Here is a 17,900-nt window from a genome sequence, read left to right on the forward strand (position 1 = left end):
CACAAGACAGTATGTGGGTGCCCGTGGAGCGGGATGATGCTGCCGTCCAGTCGAGGAGGGAGACAATGAACCGGAAGGCGAGCGAGGCCCAAAGAGCTCAGGAACCACAGCTCAGAGTATGAGACCGGGTGGTGATCAAAGACCGACACCCCGGGTGGAAGTTCCGGACGCCCTACGAGCCGGAGGCATGGGTTGTCGTGCGTGTCCAAGGGACCATGGTAACCGCTAGAAAGAAACAACAATCTGTCACCAGGAATGTGTCCAGCTTCAAGAAGACAACAGAGGCGGTAGTAAACCCTGAGGTCTCTGAATATCAGGACTCTTTGCCGAACTTATCTCCCCCTGGATCGCCGACTGGGAGGAATGCCTTGCCGGAGTCGCCGAAACAAGCTAGCCAAGGAAGTGATGGTGGTGCTTGTTTGTCCTGCCAAAACGCCGCTGCCGAGTCAGCTGAGGGATCCCTGGCCAGGGCTACAACATCTCCCTGTGTTTGGAGCCAGAATTATGGTCTTCGGCCGAATCCGGGTCCGAGTCAACGGCTAAGAGACTTTGTATGTACCTCACCCTGAACTAAGAAAAGTTAATGATCTAGAACCAAAAGAAAGGAGGGATGTAGAGAGCCACCTGGACTCTCCACAACAATGTTGTGATGCACTCACGCATCCATGCACCCCTCGGGGCGGGCCTGTACCGAGGGTATAAATAAATGGTCTGAGACCGCTCTGGATCGTCCGGCTGAGAGCACAAGCATTGTCTCCTGTGTGTTCTTTAGCAGCGCAACTGTGGCCCATGTGACTGGGGCCCCGCCGCGCTACAGGTAGTGACAATGTGCCTTGCCGCCAGCAGAGGGAGTTCCAACATAGCTGAGGGAGCCTTAAAAGACGCAAGTTGAAAACAGCAAATAGATGTCAAGGCTGGAACCTCAATGTGCTTGAAAGGACAGAAAGCTCAAAAACGCGTTCTATACCGAATTGAGGAAATTCAGTACTGCATGCGGCTGAACACTTCTGTCAACACAGCCAGGGTCCGTAGGAAGCAGACGTGATATGCGCCTTTCGCACCAGCTACAGAGTCATGAAACGAATTCCTCACACTGCTGGAAGGGCTTTCCACTGCGCATGACATACTTAAACAGAGCTGAGGTCAGCTCCGAACACAGAAGGATTCCGAGCTGCGCCACACTAGAAAAATTCCTCAGGGCCAGGTGTTTGTTTGTTCGTGCACTAGGTTAAAACTGAGACTGAAATACATTTGCTGTGTCACACCGCTAGTTAGCGCTTTTGACAGGTGTTATTCTGTGGGTAAAATGGGATAAAAAAATGACACCACCGCGCTACCAGCAGAATGCGTTATAAATGGCTTGCAATCAAAAGGTCCCAACCTTAACAGTTCACGGAAGAGAAAGAAGGCACAGCGACCCCCCGGAGGAGAAAGCAAATCACAGGGGTAATTGCTGGAGTGAAGATATAAAAGTGTCTCAGTTGATCAGACACAAGCTGTGCCTGTCAGCGCAAGAAGCAGCTGGCAGGTGACACGGAGGTGTCCCTAAGCCTCGGGAAACTATGAGAGACAGAGCGCCAGGGTGATCTTCAAGGGAGACAAGCTGTCGCTGGGTGAACAATCTCTGGTGTAAAGTTGATTGAAGAAAGCATCAAGAAAAACAGTAACCTCACCTTGCGGTCCACAATGCTGTGATTGCGCTGGAGCTAGAGGACAAAGACAGAAGGGAAGGAGTGCCAACCTGCTCCCTTATGCAGACCAGTCATCGCCAGTGTCACAAAGACGCGTGGAACAGGTGAGTGAAGTTTCAGTCTTTTTATTCTGCCCTCCACTGTAGATCCTCTAATGCGCAGTGCTCATAGAAAAGCCACCAACAACAATGTCAGTCAGGCTGCTGTTGTTAACATTCCAAGGCAGCCTCTGGCAAAACTGTAGGAACATTTCACAAGGTGGAAGTAGGTAGGGGGTAGAGAGAGAGGAAGAGGCCACAACATGTATGTGAAAATACCACGAATAGAAAACTAAGTAAAGTAAGGGAATTATAAGATGCTCATTCCCTAAATCATGGTTACATTGACTTAGACCTGATTAGCCTATTTAATTTAATTATCAGCCCCTAGTAAAGTGGTACACCATATCCCCGGGCCAGCTTGTGAAATGCTACCAGTAGGCCTGCAGCACTTATTGTGCCAACCTCTTAAGTAGCCTCCTAAACATGTCTCAGGACTGTAATATGCGAATACGACTTGAAAAAATAGATCATTCGCCAAGCCCAAAACTCCCTTTCTAATAAATATATGTCACCCCTAGAGAAAACTCTAACCAGCCCATAGGGCAAGGTGCATTGTATTTAAAACATTGGGCATGTTTTACATGACTTGCTACTGAAAAGCCCAGCTTCGTTTTTCTCTGTGAGGCCTATCTTTCCGATAGGATAACCTTTGGTTACCTTAGTACATTTAATAAGAAATAGCCTTTGCTTGGAAAAGGTAGAGAAATTGATGCCGAAAGAATTGTAATTTAAAATCCTCTTTAATGGTAAAGTCATATTTTATGTCACAGTTTTGAAAATGACTCTTTTAGAAAATAGAGGGACTTGGTGGTAGCAGGATGGGCCACTCTAGCAGCATGGAGGAGCAGAGCTGTGTAAAGCTCCACTGGCACTTCAAATGCACTGCCTCAGCACACACACAAACAATTTTACCCTAGGCCATTGTGACTCCAGACATCCTGAAACCATGGCAGGGTGGCAGGAAATTCCAGACACTTCTGAGGGGGGAAAACTCCAGAAGTGTCTTCCACTTCAAACCTGGCACCAGGTACAAAAATAAGAGCCTCAGACCCACTCTTCAGTTCACGTTTGGACCTGTGGAGGACTCTCAGAGTACCTGCCTGCTGTGGACTTCAAAGAACCGCCCTGCTCCTCCAAGAGGATCATATTACTGCTGGAAGCCTGTCCTGTGCTCAGAGGACTGCGCTGCTGCTTGAGACCTACATTTCTCCTTGATCCGAGGACCTGCAGAGTGGCTCCAAGGGCTAGCTGGTTCGCCTCTTGATCAGAGCCTCAGGGTCAGGAAAGGCTCCAACCATGTTGAACAGGCATCTGAACCAGGTCTAAGTGAGCCTTGATCCTCTCAGTGGTGCCCCTCCAGTCCTGGACCCTTGGAATTGGTGCTAAGGGTGCTTGGCAGATAGCCCAAATCGAAATTTGGGACTTAAAACATTTTCTGCCGCAATGTGCCCTGAGAACCAGAAGAAGACCGGAATCTACCTGCTCGCTGATCCGCCCCAATTGCATTGTCGGTTGTGCTTACTTCGCAGCAGCAAATCCTGTTCAGTGGCTTCTCTCATGAAAGGTATCCAGCCTCTTGGAGCCCTCATCGGATACACATGGCAACTTCCAAATAAGAGACTAAGAGGCTGATTACGATACCGTTCGGAAAGCATTCTGACTGAATCGGTTCCGGAATACTTTACGGATGACTCGGATCGGGGGAGTCCGGCCAAGCGATTTGGATGCATCCAGATGCTTCCGCTTATGATTTGGTCAGACTCCCATTGACTTGAATGGGAGCCTGTGTTCTGAACGAGAACACAGGCTCCCAATGAAGAAAGGGGTGGCTGGGGAAAATTTGCACCCTGTGGCAGGCACCCCTTGGTGCCTGCAACACTGTGAATTGTAGGAAAGGGGGGTCCCTTGGGGACCCCCACAGGCCCGATTCAGAGGGCCCCGGGTGATGACGCCTCCTCCTCAGACAGCACTGGTTGCTTTTCCTTGTTGAACTTTATGTTCACAGACAATTTTTCTTCAAAAATTCTTCTAAGCCCGAAGTTAAGCCGAGACAGGGCCCAATACACTCTATGTATCTGAACCTTGCTCTATTGTGGTCGGCCTTCATTTTTGATTTGGCCTTGGTCTTGTGCAACAACATACCTGTGGGTGGCGCTTTGTTGTTTTTGGCGCTATTTTTCACTTTAAACTTTTGCAGTTTGTTCGGTAGTTTAAACTGACAATTTGTCTTGGTAAAACAACCGCTTGACCAAATGTAAAACTCCCTTTATGATACATAAAAGTCACCACTAGGGTTGGTCCACATAGCCACCAGGGCAAGGTGTGTTGTATTTAAAAGGATGAACATATAGGTTTAACCCCTTGACCGCGATTACCCCTCGGTACAGGAAAATCCCATGCGTGCGCAGATCGGACAGTTCCCGGCCATCCGACGCATACGCCCACCGTGACGTCAGATGCCTGGGGCCGTCCGACGCAGGCAAGTTGTAAAGTTTCACATGTCCTGGAAACTGAAAAACTCGGAAATACTGTTTTTCTACTACTGTGAGACATACCTCTTCCATAGGATAACATTGGGCTATCTTATTTCATTTAGTAGGTGATAGCATTTGTTTGGGAAGAGTTTGAAATGTCATGTTTGTGTCTAAAGAATTGTAATTTAAAATCCTCTATAATGGTAAAGTCGTATTTTAAGTCACAATTCTGAAAATGCCACTATTACAAAGTAGTGAAGACCAGGATCAATATCCTGGGATTCCAAGTGCACTACTACAAAGCCGCTTGATCCTAAGCGTACATCAAATTCTGTGTATGAGTTTTAATCAATAATCATAAATGAAAACCATCATAAACGCATAATCAAATCAAATTCAAATATGTTACTCTAATCATTTTGAAATTATCAGACGTGGAGAGTAGCCAGTAGTTGAATCTCTTTTAATTCATTCGGCTGCAGATGATCTTCAAAAATAAGCATCTTGGATGCTTTGTAAAAATCAACGAAATTTCTTTCCCAATGCATTTCGGGCTGAAATATGCCCTTCGTCAGGGGAATATATAGAACAATCAAATACATGACTTAATCATACAGACTCATGCGATGAAATCAACTATTAGAGAGCTCAATAGAGTGTCAGGTCAAAGAATGAAATGACATTATAAATAATGAACATGCCTATTGATAAAGAGGTAGTGAGAAGCAGATAGGTGGCCTTAGAAATGAAAAGAAACCAAAATCCAACCATCACCCAATGTGAAGTGCTGTGAGTCCGTACAAACCAAAAAGCCTAATGAAACAACGCCGAAGTAAAGCACAATATGCAACCGAAGGAAAAACGCTGGAACAACTGTAAAAAAAAATAGAACAACAACTATGACATGTGCATTTAGCCCATTACAGAAACCAGTGTCCAACAATCCATTGTCGGTACATACCTCCAATATTAGTTGTGAAAGTAAAACATGAGGTAAAGAATCCTGTGAAATAAAAGCATAAAATAATAAACACAAATCGTAAATATTAGTCCAAGAGCTAAAAACAGGTACTAAAGCCTGATTTAACCGCTTACCAGCACAACATTAAGGACTCCCGTATAACCACAAAACTGATATCTCCAAAACAGAATCGGCGTAAAGTAAATGCGTGTGGCTCAGGAGTTCTACAATGAAAACCCGGTGGAGTGAAACTATAAAATAATCACCACGAAGTGTGAGGCTTAATGCAAAAGTTGTAATCAGGTTAAACAAATTGATCTGACCGTTTACCTGCACAGCGTCAAGGACTCCCATAAAGCCACAAACTCCATATCACCAACACAGAATACGCATCAAGTGGATGCGTGTTTCTCAGTGGTTTTAAAACAAAAACCCGCAATACTATGAGTCAGAGATACTGAAACAAAAAAAGAACTAAACGGTGGAAAACAAACAAAGAGATGAAAAGCCCCATGTGAAAATCTCATAAAAAAAGAGGACTGAGCCAGACACCGGTAAAATGAAAAACGGCCAGCCAGATAAGAAGTGAGATAACCCAACACTAACATCACAGTGAAAACAAATGGATGAAAAGGAAATAAAGTAAAAAAGTAAAGTAAAAGAAAGAGATGAGAAGAGAAGAAAGTATCCTAAACATTATAAACTAAAACCAGTACATAAATTAACACACCTACCTATACAAAGCTATGATCTTGGAAACCTACTTATACACAACTATCCTAAAAAACAGGTGCAATAGTTCTTGATAACATGCATTAAATGACATAAAAAATACCCTATTTTCACACAGACTCATAATTAAGATCTTAACAAACATAAAAGCATGATGCATGAAACCAAATGCAGTGACAAGTATGTATCCAATACTGATGTAAAGGAAACAAGACAATTCTACCTATCATTCAACCCTTTCGGATAAAGAATTTCCAAGAACCTATCCAATGCGTTTCACGCTGTAATAAAAGTCTAAGTAAGCAAAGAAGGGTTCTGTCGAGTTAAAGGCGGTTACTTTAGAGCGCACTGTGTGTCCTAATTTCAATTGATAGCAACCGTATCTCAAGTGCCTGAACAAGGAAACAATTTTGTAAACAAAAAAAAGTGACTCAAAGTGCCGTCTACTGTTTTTGTTTATCAGAATTCAATCATTCATATATAATCACAAATGTAGTAGATAGAGGCTGTCAACATACAGTGAAATATTTACATATAAAGGGTGATCATGTGACATATGTGCTCAGGGCTCGATGAGTGTGCAATATATACAGTGTGGACAAGGTTTTATGTACATGGGAGGGATAGGCCAGATAATTATGAGAAACCAATGACTCTGTTGACTGTTAATGTTCCTTTTGATATGTAGAGCCTTGGTCAATCTGGGCCTTGCGTGATCGTCGACGTTTCAACCCATGGTGTTCTCCATTCGGTAGTCACGCTGGATCTTCATCCGGACAGGGTGTTGGGGGCAGTGGCAGTGGCAGCCCCAGCTAAGCTGGACAGGGTTTTTTTAGTTTCTGGCAAGGGGTAACACTCTTGTAACGTATCTCAATATCTAAAAACGTTAAAGGCTCTCCGTTTTCTCCAGTGATTTACACGGGTGCTTGGCGTCTAATTTAGAAATAATGCATTACATTTTTCCCTATTAATCTAAATTGGTGTGGGATTGTATCTTATGAATATAGTTTGCTTAGATGGTTACTGCACTGGGTTGTCCAAAAAATTGTATATATAATTGTAAGCCTGAGCTGGTTCAGTTGAAGGGGGTAGGGAAGTTGAGAGGTCTGCTGGGATGGGCAGTGATACCAGCCCTCCTTACCTTACCTGCCTATCAATAGTAGTTTGCTGCTGGGGTTGTTTCCAATCTGTGGATTGGAAACTGAAGATTGAGCTTGAGGGTGCAACTGTCTTTCTGTGTTCTGTTGCCTGGTTGTGGGGTAGTATAGTAGTATTGGAAATAACCACGTTTTCAACAGTCTTCTTAAATGTTTATGCTCTTAAATGTTTTGAATGCTGGATGGTAGTGAGTTCTAGAGCATGTTGGCTTGTACTGAAAAAGCAGTATCTTCTATAGTGTTCTTATTGCAAGGTGGATGATAATAAGTGGTGTAAGCCTGGAGTGCAGTGTCTTTTGTTTGCATTGCTTGAATTTAACTTTTTCTTGGGAGGCTCTGCAGACAATGCAAAGTACCTTGAACATTGCCCTTTGTTTTGTGCCGCTTGTGGAATCTCCCTGTCTCTGAGCTCCACAAGCGGCTGCTGCTCAAATCGTAGTTCCATTCTGGTCAGTTGACTTCTGGACAGGAAGGGACCGGGTCATTACAGATGGTACGCTAATAAAAGGTCCTACCTTTAATTAAGAAGTCTTTTGAGGAGTCATTTACTACATTTTGTGGCGACAATCAGGCCAGTTGTCATCATCTGTGTTCTTGACCAGCGGCGGATCCGCACATGAACCCAGGAGCTGTTGCAGCAAAATTGTTTTCTCCTTCAGCGTGTCCAGACCAGGCACCAGAGTTGTTGTTGGTGTGTTTGAAGAGGTGCACACCATGTCCACCCAGCCATCATCTAATTTTCTTCATCCTGGAGACCCTCGACATCCCGTGGTTCTCACCCCTGCATTACGGCAAAGTATACCCCTCTGCAGTTAAACGACGCCCGATGCCTATGCACCGTCATCTTGGATATGATTGAAGACTGCGACTTTCGGTGAGGCTCGCATTCAAGTTGTTTGCGGATGTTTCACGTCAATGTGCCGTCATCTGGGAGTGGCGGAAACCTGTTAATTTCTTCAGAAGTCCTTGTAACGAGTGCGGCATAGCACACAGCGGTATCAGCGGGATATACTCAGTCCACTACGGATTACAGGTGACTCTGACTCGGTGATACGCTCCCCCAAAGCATGTCATGGCTTCTTCAGTGATATGCTCACCTGCAGTTTTTTTTCCTTTTCCAATGTGTTTGTGACTTTCTCGGTGATACGCACACCCTTTCTCTGTGGTACGCTCACTTCCTCATCTGTGCTCACCTTTTGGGAGATAATTTTTGCATTTTGTGTGTCATTTCCTTGCAGTGATACACACACCTATTTCGTTTGGGACAATAGAAGCACTCAACATGACTCTTAGTTCACTTCCTGCTTGCATGACATAGTATTTCCCTTACATTTTTGTACCACACATACCCCTTGCGTGTCATGTAGTACTAACTTCTAAGTACATTTTGTGTGTGTAGTGCAGTTTTCTTTGTTGGGTTGGTAGGGTAATTGCATCGCTTTCAATATGTTATTCATTACCCCTTTGGTACATTATGTAACCTTAAATTTTCATCCTGGTCAGTACTTTGGGGTATCTGTTTTTCTCTTTCTCTCTTTTAAAAAATAGTTTTACATTTCCTTACTAATTTATGTGACAATGGGTGTAGCTTCTGAAAGTCCTCTTAGTGCCAGTACATTTGTAGCTAACACGGCACATATGTCTGTAGCACAACCACCATTTATTTTAGCTTACCCAGGTGCTCTGTTAATCCTGTGGGAGGATTGGATCTTAATGTTTGACAACTACTTGGAGGCATTAGATGGCCAGGACTTTCATACGTCTAGAAAAAAAGCGTTGTTAAGTGTACTGGGTGAGGGTCAACAAGTTTTACGTTTTCTGCCTCAAATTACAGAGCAAAGTGGACAACCACAGATAGATGTTTTTGATGAAGCTAAAGGTAGATTGGAAGTGAGATTTGCAAAAGAGGAGAACTAAGTTATGACACGCTACAAGTTTTATACTCAACCACAAAGAGTAGATGAGTCTATCGATGAATTTGTCTCAAGATTGCGTGAGCTATCCATGAAGTGTAGATTTGGTGCTATGACCAATGAGCTAATAAGAGATCAGTTTTATCGAGTAGAAAGAAGAACATATAGGAACAGCTTTGGTTCTGCCAAAAACCCAATGTTGAAGGAAGCCATTGCCATGGCTAAGGTTTTAGAGTAATCTGCTTCTTGCATGCGTGAACTTGAGAAAAAAAGGTATTGTTTCAGATGTGGATGCTGTAAGTAAAGCAGGGGAGTCTCTAAATATTTTCAAATACACAGGCAAATACAACAAGCATACTGGTACTGTTAGACAGGGAAACAAAATGTGCGATCATTGTGGCACTTCTAATCACTCATCGAACTCTAAATTCTGTTTTGCCAACAACAGGGAGTGTAGGAAGTGTGGCCATTTGGGCCACTTTGCAAAGATGTGCCATATGGGCCATCGTAATAGGGTATCATTGATATCTGAGAGTAGAGTGTCCTGTTGAGTATAACAAAGAATTCTTATAATGAACAATGTTGGAGGAGTAACGCAAGGTGAACAGAGAAAAGACAGGCCTAAAGCGTTATTTGTCATAAACGATTGTGAAATTTAACTTATGGTCGACACTGGATCGATATATACTATCAAATCCAAGTCTGTGTCTGATCAGTGGTGGCCGACTGTACAATAAAACCCAAGGACATATCCCCCGGGGATTACCAAAGGGAGGCCATTAGCATCTTGGGTTTTATGGAAGCAAAAATAAAATTTGGAGGGAGGTCCATCGAAGGAAAAGTGAATGTAGCTGAGTGTGGGTCACCAATTTTGAGTTTGCTTCCTTAATATGATTTACACATTTGTGTCAACCCTAGGGCACCGTCACAAGTTATGGTGGTGGAGCAAGAATCCATTAATGACATTCTTAGTGCGAACAGTACAGTGTTCTAGGAAAGTTTGGGATTCCTAAAGGGGTATGCCATTGGGTTATTTTGAAAGATAATGCTGTCCCTGTGCAGCATAAAGTCAGAAGGGTCCCTGAGATGGTGTGTAAAGAGTTGAAGGCTTTAATTCAAGAAATGCTACAGCAAGGGGTAATAGAATTCAAATTGAGTCTTTTCTGTTGCAATTACACGTAAGTCTAATGGTCGCCTCAGATTTTGTATGGACTTGAGGGCTCTCAATTGGAATATTGTGGCTGATACCTACCCTTTGCCTAACATCAATGAGATTAATTTGTTACTTAAAGGAGGAAGGTTTTTCTCTAAGCACGATCTTAAAAGCGCCTATCATCAGATTAAACTTCACAGGGGCTCAAAGCCTCTCACTGCTTTCTTCACCATGGAGGGAACATACCAGTTTATGAGGATGCCTTTCGGCCTTTCTTTGACTGCTAGTGTTTTCCAAAGGATTATAACTGATATCTTCAAAGGCCTAGAAACTGTCATGTGCTTTCAAGATGGCATACCCATTTTTGGCAAATCTGTTCATGAACACAATACTGTGTTGAAACTGGCATTAAAAATGATTGCTGATGTAGGCCTCACATTGAGGAAAGAACATTTTTCCTTTTTGAAAGAAGAAATTGCATACTTAGGTTACACATTGTCAGCAGGTGGAGTGAGGCCAAAAAAATATCTTTTAGAAGCCGTACATTTGGCTCCTGCTCCACTCGACAAAGACCAGCTTAGATCGTTTATTGGCCTAATTGAATATTATTCAAAATGTTAGCAACATTTTATAATAAGACTGAGTCCTTGAGAGTGCTAATAAAAAAAGGAAAGAAGTTTGAATGGTCAGAGGCACAATTGTGTTATTGAAAAATTAAAAAGGAAATTTGTGAAGCTGATATATTAGCACCTTTCTCCATCAAACTCAAATCTATTGTGACTGTAGATGCTAGTGCTACAGGGTTGGGTGCCATGCTTTCACAAAGACATCGTGGTGGTGATAAAACAGTAGCATTTGCTTCACGCACTTTGAGAGAAACTGAAAGAAACTATTCTGTGATTGAAATGGAGGCTTTGGCTGCTGCTTGGGGTGTTGAATACTTTTGTACGTATTTGTGGGGCACTCACTTTGCTTTAAGATCTGACCATAACCCTCTCATTCACATTTTTCTTCCTGGTGGAACAGGCAAGGGTTCAGCGAGGCTGGTGAGATTTGCTGTCCGACTTCAAGAGTATGTGTTTGAGAGCGAACATATCCAGTGTTGGAAGAATGTGCAGGCGGATTGTCTGTCTCGCCTTTCCATGTATTGCATGTTGTGCAAGGCCCTGCGGTGGATGAACGTGAACATTAAGGTTCAGTTGCATCTGTGTAAGATGTAGTTGTGGGGTGTGCAGGTGCTGTCTCGAGGGAGGAATGGAACCAAGCTATGGATGAGGATCTTACTCTTAAGGATGTCATGCGAAAGGTGATTTCGGGTAAACGGAGGGAGAGTTTTGTAATCAGTTCTGTTCAGTCTTTTGTCAAGATAATAGATGAGTTATCCACATGTGGCAACCATGTTCTTAAGAGGGGTGAGAAGTTTGTGCCCCCAGGCAGTCTGAGACCAAAGTTGGTGGCTATGGCTCATTCTGGACATTTGGGACAAAGTTTGACTCAGAGGCATCTCAAAGTGCTATTTTGGTGGCCTGGTATGGATGCGCATATGGTTGATTGAGTTGTTAAATGTGTTGAATGTACGGCAAGTGAGAAACGTCTTCAAGTTGGAGATCAATCCATCAAGGGTTGCATTAACAACCAAAGTTTACCTTGGCACACTCTTTGCTTGGACTTCATTGGTCCCATGTATAAGGTACGCAGTGGTCTTAAGTTTGCGATAGTTTGTGTTGATGCAAATTCCAAGTGGTTGCGTGTACATTTTATGCCTGATATCACCAAGAGTACCACCATTCGTGCATTAAAGAGAGTGTTTCATGAGGAAGGTGTCTCTTCTGTTCTGGTGATGGACAATGGTACACAACTCATCTCCAAGGCAATGGAAGAGTTTTTGGTTAGTTATGGCATTAGACACCTGCGTACCTCATTGTACAATCCTCAAGGTAATGGCATAGTGGAAAGGGCCAACAGGATAGTCAAGGGTGTCATTCAAATGGCTTGTGCGGGCAATAAGAAAGTCGAAGAAGCTGTTGAGGAGATGGTGTGGGCTTACTGTACCACTGCACAGATCTTGTTGGGTAAGTCCCCTATTGAAGTGATGAGAGGACGTGTTCTGGTGATGTGTTAGTGCCTGGATGGTTGAAGGAGTGTGTTGAGCACAATGGTGCAAATAAATGTGACATTTCCAAGGTAGGTAGTGTTGTGGCTGGAGATTGGGTGAAAGTCAAGGCAGGAAGAATTTCAGGAGGAAAATGGGGAGCATTGGAACAAAAGCAGAGTTGCCTTGTATCAAAAGGCTGGTGTGTGTTAAAAGGCCAAAGTAGAAGCTGTCCATGGTTCCATGTTTGTGAACGATGTTGACTTTACCAGTAATATTGTTCCGTCTTCCAGTCACCACCTTCTGGACAGTGCCGGAGTTCAGGGAATGTCTCACGCTGTGGTGCTATCAAGGGAAGCATCAAATATTTGCGTGGGTGTTGAAGGGAGGCAAATCAGAGAACGTGAAACTCCAGTGTATCTCGATGACTTTGTATGGTAATTGCTTGTCATTTTCATTTCCCCATCTCCATTTCCTGTTCTTTCTTGTTATCGTTTATCCTCCATTCCATGCTTTATTTCCCCTCATCCCTACTCCTTGTTTTATAGTTATGTTTTTTTTTTTTTGTGAAGAAAAGAACATGAGTTATAAATAACCTTTGCTTGTTTTGTGCCGCTTGTGGTATCTCCCTGTCTTTGAGTTACACAACTGGCTGCTGTTCAAATTGTGGTTCCATTCTGGTCAGTTGACTTCTGGCAAAGAAGGGACTGGGTCGTTACAGATGGTACGCTAATGAAAGTTTTTACCTTTAATTGAGAAGTTGTTTATGGAGTCCGTTACTACACCCTTATAGCTGTAGGTAGACAGAGGAGTGAGAACAAGACTGGAGCCATGTGTTCTCTTGGGTGAAGGCAGAGAAATCTTGCAGCAGCAATTTGGATGAGTTGTACTTTGCGTACAATAAATATGAGTGCACCTTGGAGTTTACGAGTGTACGGGTGGCTTGCAGTTTGTATTGTTTTCCAAAGTATTTCAAGGTGCATCATAGTGTTTTCGTTATGTAGCAAGCCCTCTGTGCGAAGTCGTTAACATGTGGTCAAGTATAGGTCTGAATCCATCATTACCACATGTTTCTGAAGTCTCTTGATATTGTTGGAGAGGCTACATGCGCTCTAGGTCATATGGTGTAGACTGGTATTTTTGTCATTGTCTGCAGGTCATAATCTCTGTCTTTGAGTTGTTGAGCTTTAGATGATTATTCAGAATTCTGAATTATTCATAATCCATAGGTCTGAAGGTAGTCATCAAGTTTTAAATTGGTGAGGTCTTTCAGGCCATACATTCTTAAAATTATTTGAGTGTCAACTGCATAGTCGTGACATGTGAGGTTGAATGATTTCATCAAGTTTGATAAGGGGTTTAAGTAGATGTTGATAATAGAGCGGATATGATGGACCCCGGAGGGACACCGCAGTGTTGTGTGAGAGGAGCTGACGTAAAAGGTGGTATCAACACTAATTTGCAGTCACAGCTGAGAGGCTAAGAATTCAATGGACATTAGCTGAACTCCCTTTTCACCATTCAAACATGGAATGTGAAACAAGAATTTAGAGTGTGAAAAGATTGCACAACTGTGCAGGACATTGAGTCATATTTTTCTCAAGCCAGCAACTTGCATGACCTTTGCCATTCCTGTTAGAGAAGTGAGTGCCATGACTTGAACCAGACAGTCATACAAAAGCAACGTTCAATAAGGGAATTTCCAGATTCCAATATAGCATAACACTTTGATTAGCCTATTGCCTGGGGTGGAGTCATCACAAGTCAGGTACAACTTACATTTCACTGACATTGTTCCAGCCTACAGCCTTTCTAGGGGCACTGGCATCTTGTAAAATTTAGCCGGGCAAGATAATGTATCTACTCCTGTGATCTTTATTTTGTTTGCATGAGTCAGATAGTTTGTTAGAATAAAATGCCAGAAGCAGAGGGCTGTAAATACCCTAACTAGCAGTAGTGTGAATGTGAAATGACCCAACATAGACTGGATGTTACAAAGGGGTGCTGAGGATTTATATCCTTGGACCAAATATTGTGTACATCATACATAACAAGGGCATCTGTGGCTGAAAGCTTTTGTATTATAATTGACCTCTCTCTCTCTCACACACACAAGTGGGGCACTGTTGATATCAGGAGAAATGTGGGAATGCAATGTGATAAAACATTTGTAGATCCCTGAAGATTCCATTAACAGGGTCTACTTTTACATTTGTTTTACTGTGATGTAAGCGTGTACAGTGTGCTGCACAATACATAAAAACCACTAGAGGGAAGCATTTCCCTAGTGTTCCGACTTTGATTTCAGAAAAGAAAATGTTTCTGGTGTTTTTACATGAAACATTTTCTTTTCCAATACTGTGGATAACCCATTGAGGTCAACCACACTATAAAGTTGGTGCTGTGGATGCCAAAGGGTCTTTCTCTGTCCTAATGCAGTTAAAACCCACAAAATCCATGCAGCCTGATATCCTGTTCGACAATAGACCACACACCAAAGGGATATGATGGCTACATTGCACTAACTTCTTTGTTCCATGATTGTGGTGTAAATGTAAATGTTGGATACTTGTAAAGCGCACTGTTACTCTACCCGAGTGTCCTGGCGCTGTAGACCACTGGGGAACCCGTCCTGGTTTTCCCTGTGAGATGGTCCCTTTCTGGGTATCTCCAGGGTGAAACCAGGCATCCCCGGCGTCTGTGGGGGGCCGTTGTAGAGATGAGGCAAGCTTAATGCCCAGAGTTACCGAGTGTGTTCCCTGGTTAGAGTAGGCACTGAGGCGAGAATTATCGAGTCCGTTGACCCTGGTCCAAGACCCTGCCGCGTCGGGAATTGAACCCTGGTCCCGGGCCGTTCTCTGCGTACAGGTCTGCCGCCTCTAACCAGTGAGCCACACCTCTCCAGGGTGTACTCCTCAAGTTCTAAGAGGTCCCCAGTATAGTAGGAATCTGGGACTAGGGAACAGAGCAAGCACAGTGGCAAAAGAAAGGTGGCAGCTGCAGGTCGTTCCCATGCACAACCAAGAGAAAAGTTCAGTTGCCCTATATGGTCTATGGAGAAGAGGGCCACAGAGAGAGAACAAGCAATATTGAGAAGTTACGAGACAATAGATAGAAGGAGAGACGAAGGAGAAAAAGAAATGAGAGTAAATAGAAAAAGCAGGAAAGCAGATGAAATAGGAAGGGGAAGAATGCGGCAAACGGGAAGGGCCCTTGGGGAATAGGTTGAAAGAGGCAGTCGGGACAGAGATTAGGAGTTAAGGAGAGAAGAGAGTAAGTAAAATATACCATTAAGGAGCTAAATGTCAATAAAGCTGGCCCAATGTGATTTCAAAGCACAATTTTGCACTTATTTTCTAAAAAGGATCCTAGTATGTGATCTAAAAATCACCTTGCATAGTGGTAACCCATTGTTGCTTGATCAACATTATATTTTACAAATTGCTGAACAATGGCACTCACTTATTATTTTTTACTACATGCTTTGTTTTTTCCATTTCTAGTGCATATGGCAGGCATCCATGCTTTCTACATTTTCTACTCAGAAAAGTGCATGTTCTTCGGATCACTGACATAATATTGGACTTAACAATATCAGAAACAGAAATATTGAGTACAAAATATTTTGTGCAAAAAATTGATTACCTATACTTATAATTGTAAGTACAACATATTGAAGAAAAAAAATCATTTCAAACTAATAACATTAACAAATGTACATAAATATTGTTTCTTAATATCTATATAGTTTAAAGTAGTAGATCTTTAATATTTAAATATATGCCATTAATATAATGTTAATTAAATAACTCTCACTAATATGTAATACTATATATGAATACATACTTATATAAACACTCATACATATATATGTGTGTGTATATATATATATATATATATATAAACACACATACACACATATAGATAATGTAACACAATTATATTTTGTTTAATTCTTTAAATTTGCTCCTATTAAGAGCACATTTTATATGAAACAGAAACAATATTAACAATTCAATTCCAAAACATTAAATACATTATTAAACATATAAAATAAAAAAACAAAGACACATTTCCCAAAAATATTATAAAAATGTAAAAAAACTAATATAAACAAATACCTTAACATTACAATTATAAACACATATTAATGAAAATATATTTAACCAATATTAGGAAATGTATTGTAGACCGGGAATAATAGATATACTATACCCACTCCAGTTTATGCAACAGTAGAGAAATTGTAGGACTTTGGAGGGGTTTAATATATTATTATCACTACAAACTGCGCAAAAGTAGAGAAAGCTTTGGACTCAGGGGGGTTATATTTACCAATCCCATTCCAGTCTGCGGAACAGTAGGGAAAGTGTTTGACTTTTGAGGAGTAAAATGTACTACTCCCAGTTCAGTCAGTGCAACTGTAGGGAAAAGTGTTGGACTGCAGAGGGGTTAAACTCACTATTCCCACTTCAGTCTGTACAACAGTAGGGAAAGCGTTGGACTTCAGAGGGGTAAAATTACTATTCCCGCTCCAGTCTGTGCAACATTAGGGAAAGTGTGGGACTTCAGAAGGGTTACATTTACTATTACCACTCAATTGTAAGCAACAGCAACTAAACTACTTCACTTAAAATACATTACATATTTAGTAACCCAATTAATTTACAAAAAGAAATCTAAAACTTTAAATATAAGCATTATTACTTAACATAAACAGCACATAAACATTTTAATAAATAAACAACAATGATCCAATTTACAAATTATATAAACAATGTAATAATTAATTTTCAATTAAAACATTATTATTTAATTATTACTTAACTAATTTTTCACCCTTTGCCCCTACAAACCTAGCAAAACACACCTAACATATAATGAAAATAAATATGTATAACACAATTTACATAACTGATAATCAATTAGATAATTAATAGTTAAATACGTAATTGATTTCCCACACTCCCCCCCATACAAAACCAGCAGACCACACCTAAAATATTACTAAAATATATAATTATAACACAATGTACATAATTATTAATCAATTAAATATGTAACTCTACATGGAGGGGCGGAGCTTTCTCAAGACCAAGATGGACGCTTGAGTCTCGAGCGCCGCTAAGCTGGTACAAGATCCTGCATAAATCCTGTGCCCGGATGCTGCTGGGGAAATAAATTTGCGGCGGAAGAGCTGGGGAACACTTCTAAGCCCCTCCGGTCCAGCGTTAGTGAGGAGAAATGAGCGCCGGAGCCGACGTGTGCAGAGACTCTGCGAAACGTGTATAGGCCCGAAGCACCGGCCTAGATTTCGAATCCTGCCCCAAGACGTCACCCTACGTGCGGCTGGACCCTGCGCCTGAGACCCGGGGAAGCGGAGATTCGCTGCGGAGCGAGCCGGAACGAGGGATTCGCCTGGTTGGTGAGCGGCGGCACCTGATACGGAGCCCCCGCTGCCCCCCCCACGACCCGCGATCCGCATGCAGAGGGGAAGACGTGCTGCGGCTGAGACCCGGCTCCATGCACGTGAGTGGGGTTGAGCGACTGCGGGAGTAAGGCGGTCACCCCCTATGGTCTAAGAGGAGGGCTTCAATTTGCGGGGAATTGCCCAGCAGATACTCCT

General features: G+C 42.4%; 1 protein-coding gene across 1 annotated transcript in view; it reads right to left on the bottom strand.

The window, feature by feature from the left end:
* Positions 1 to 17,900, bottom strand: part of LOC144818167 (baculoviral IAP repeat-containing protein 1-like) — a 1,283,508-nt gene that overhangs the window by 353,841 nt on the left and 911,767 nt on the right. The window lies entirely within an intron of this gene.

Source organism: Lissotriton helveticus, chromosome 2_1 (assembly GCF_964261635.1).
Source record: "Lissotriton helveticus chromosome 2_1, aLisHel1.1, whole genome shotgun sequence".
NCBI classification, from domain to species: domain Eukaryota; kingdom Metazoa; phylum Chordata; class Amphibia; order Caudata; family Salamandridae; genus Lissotriton; species Lissotriton helveticus.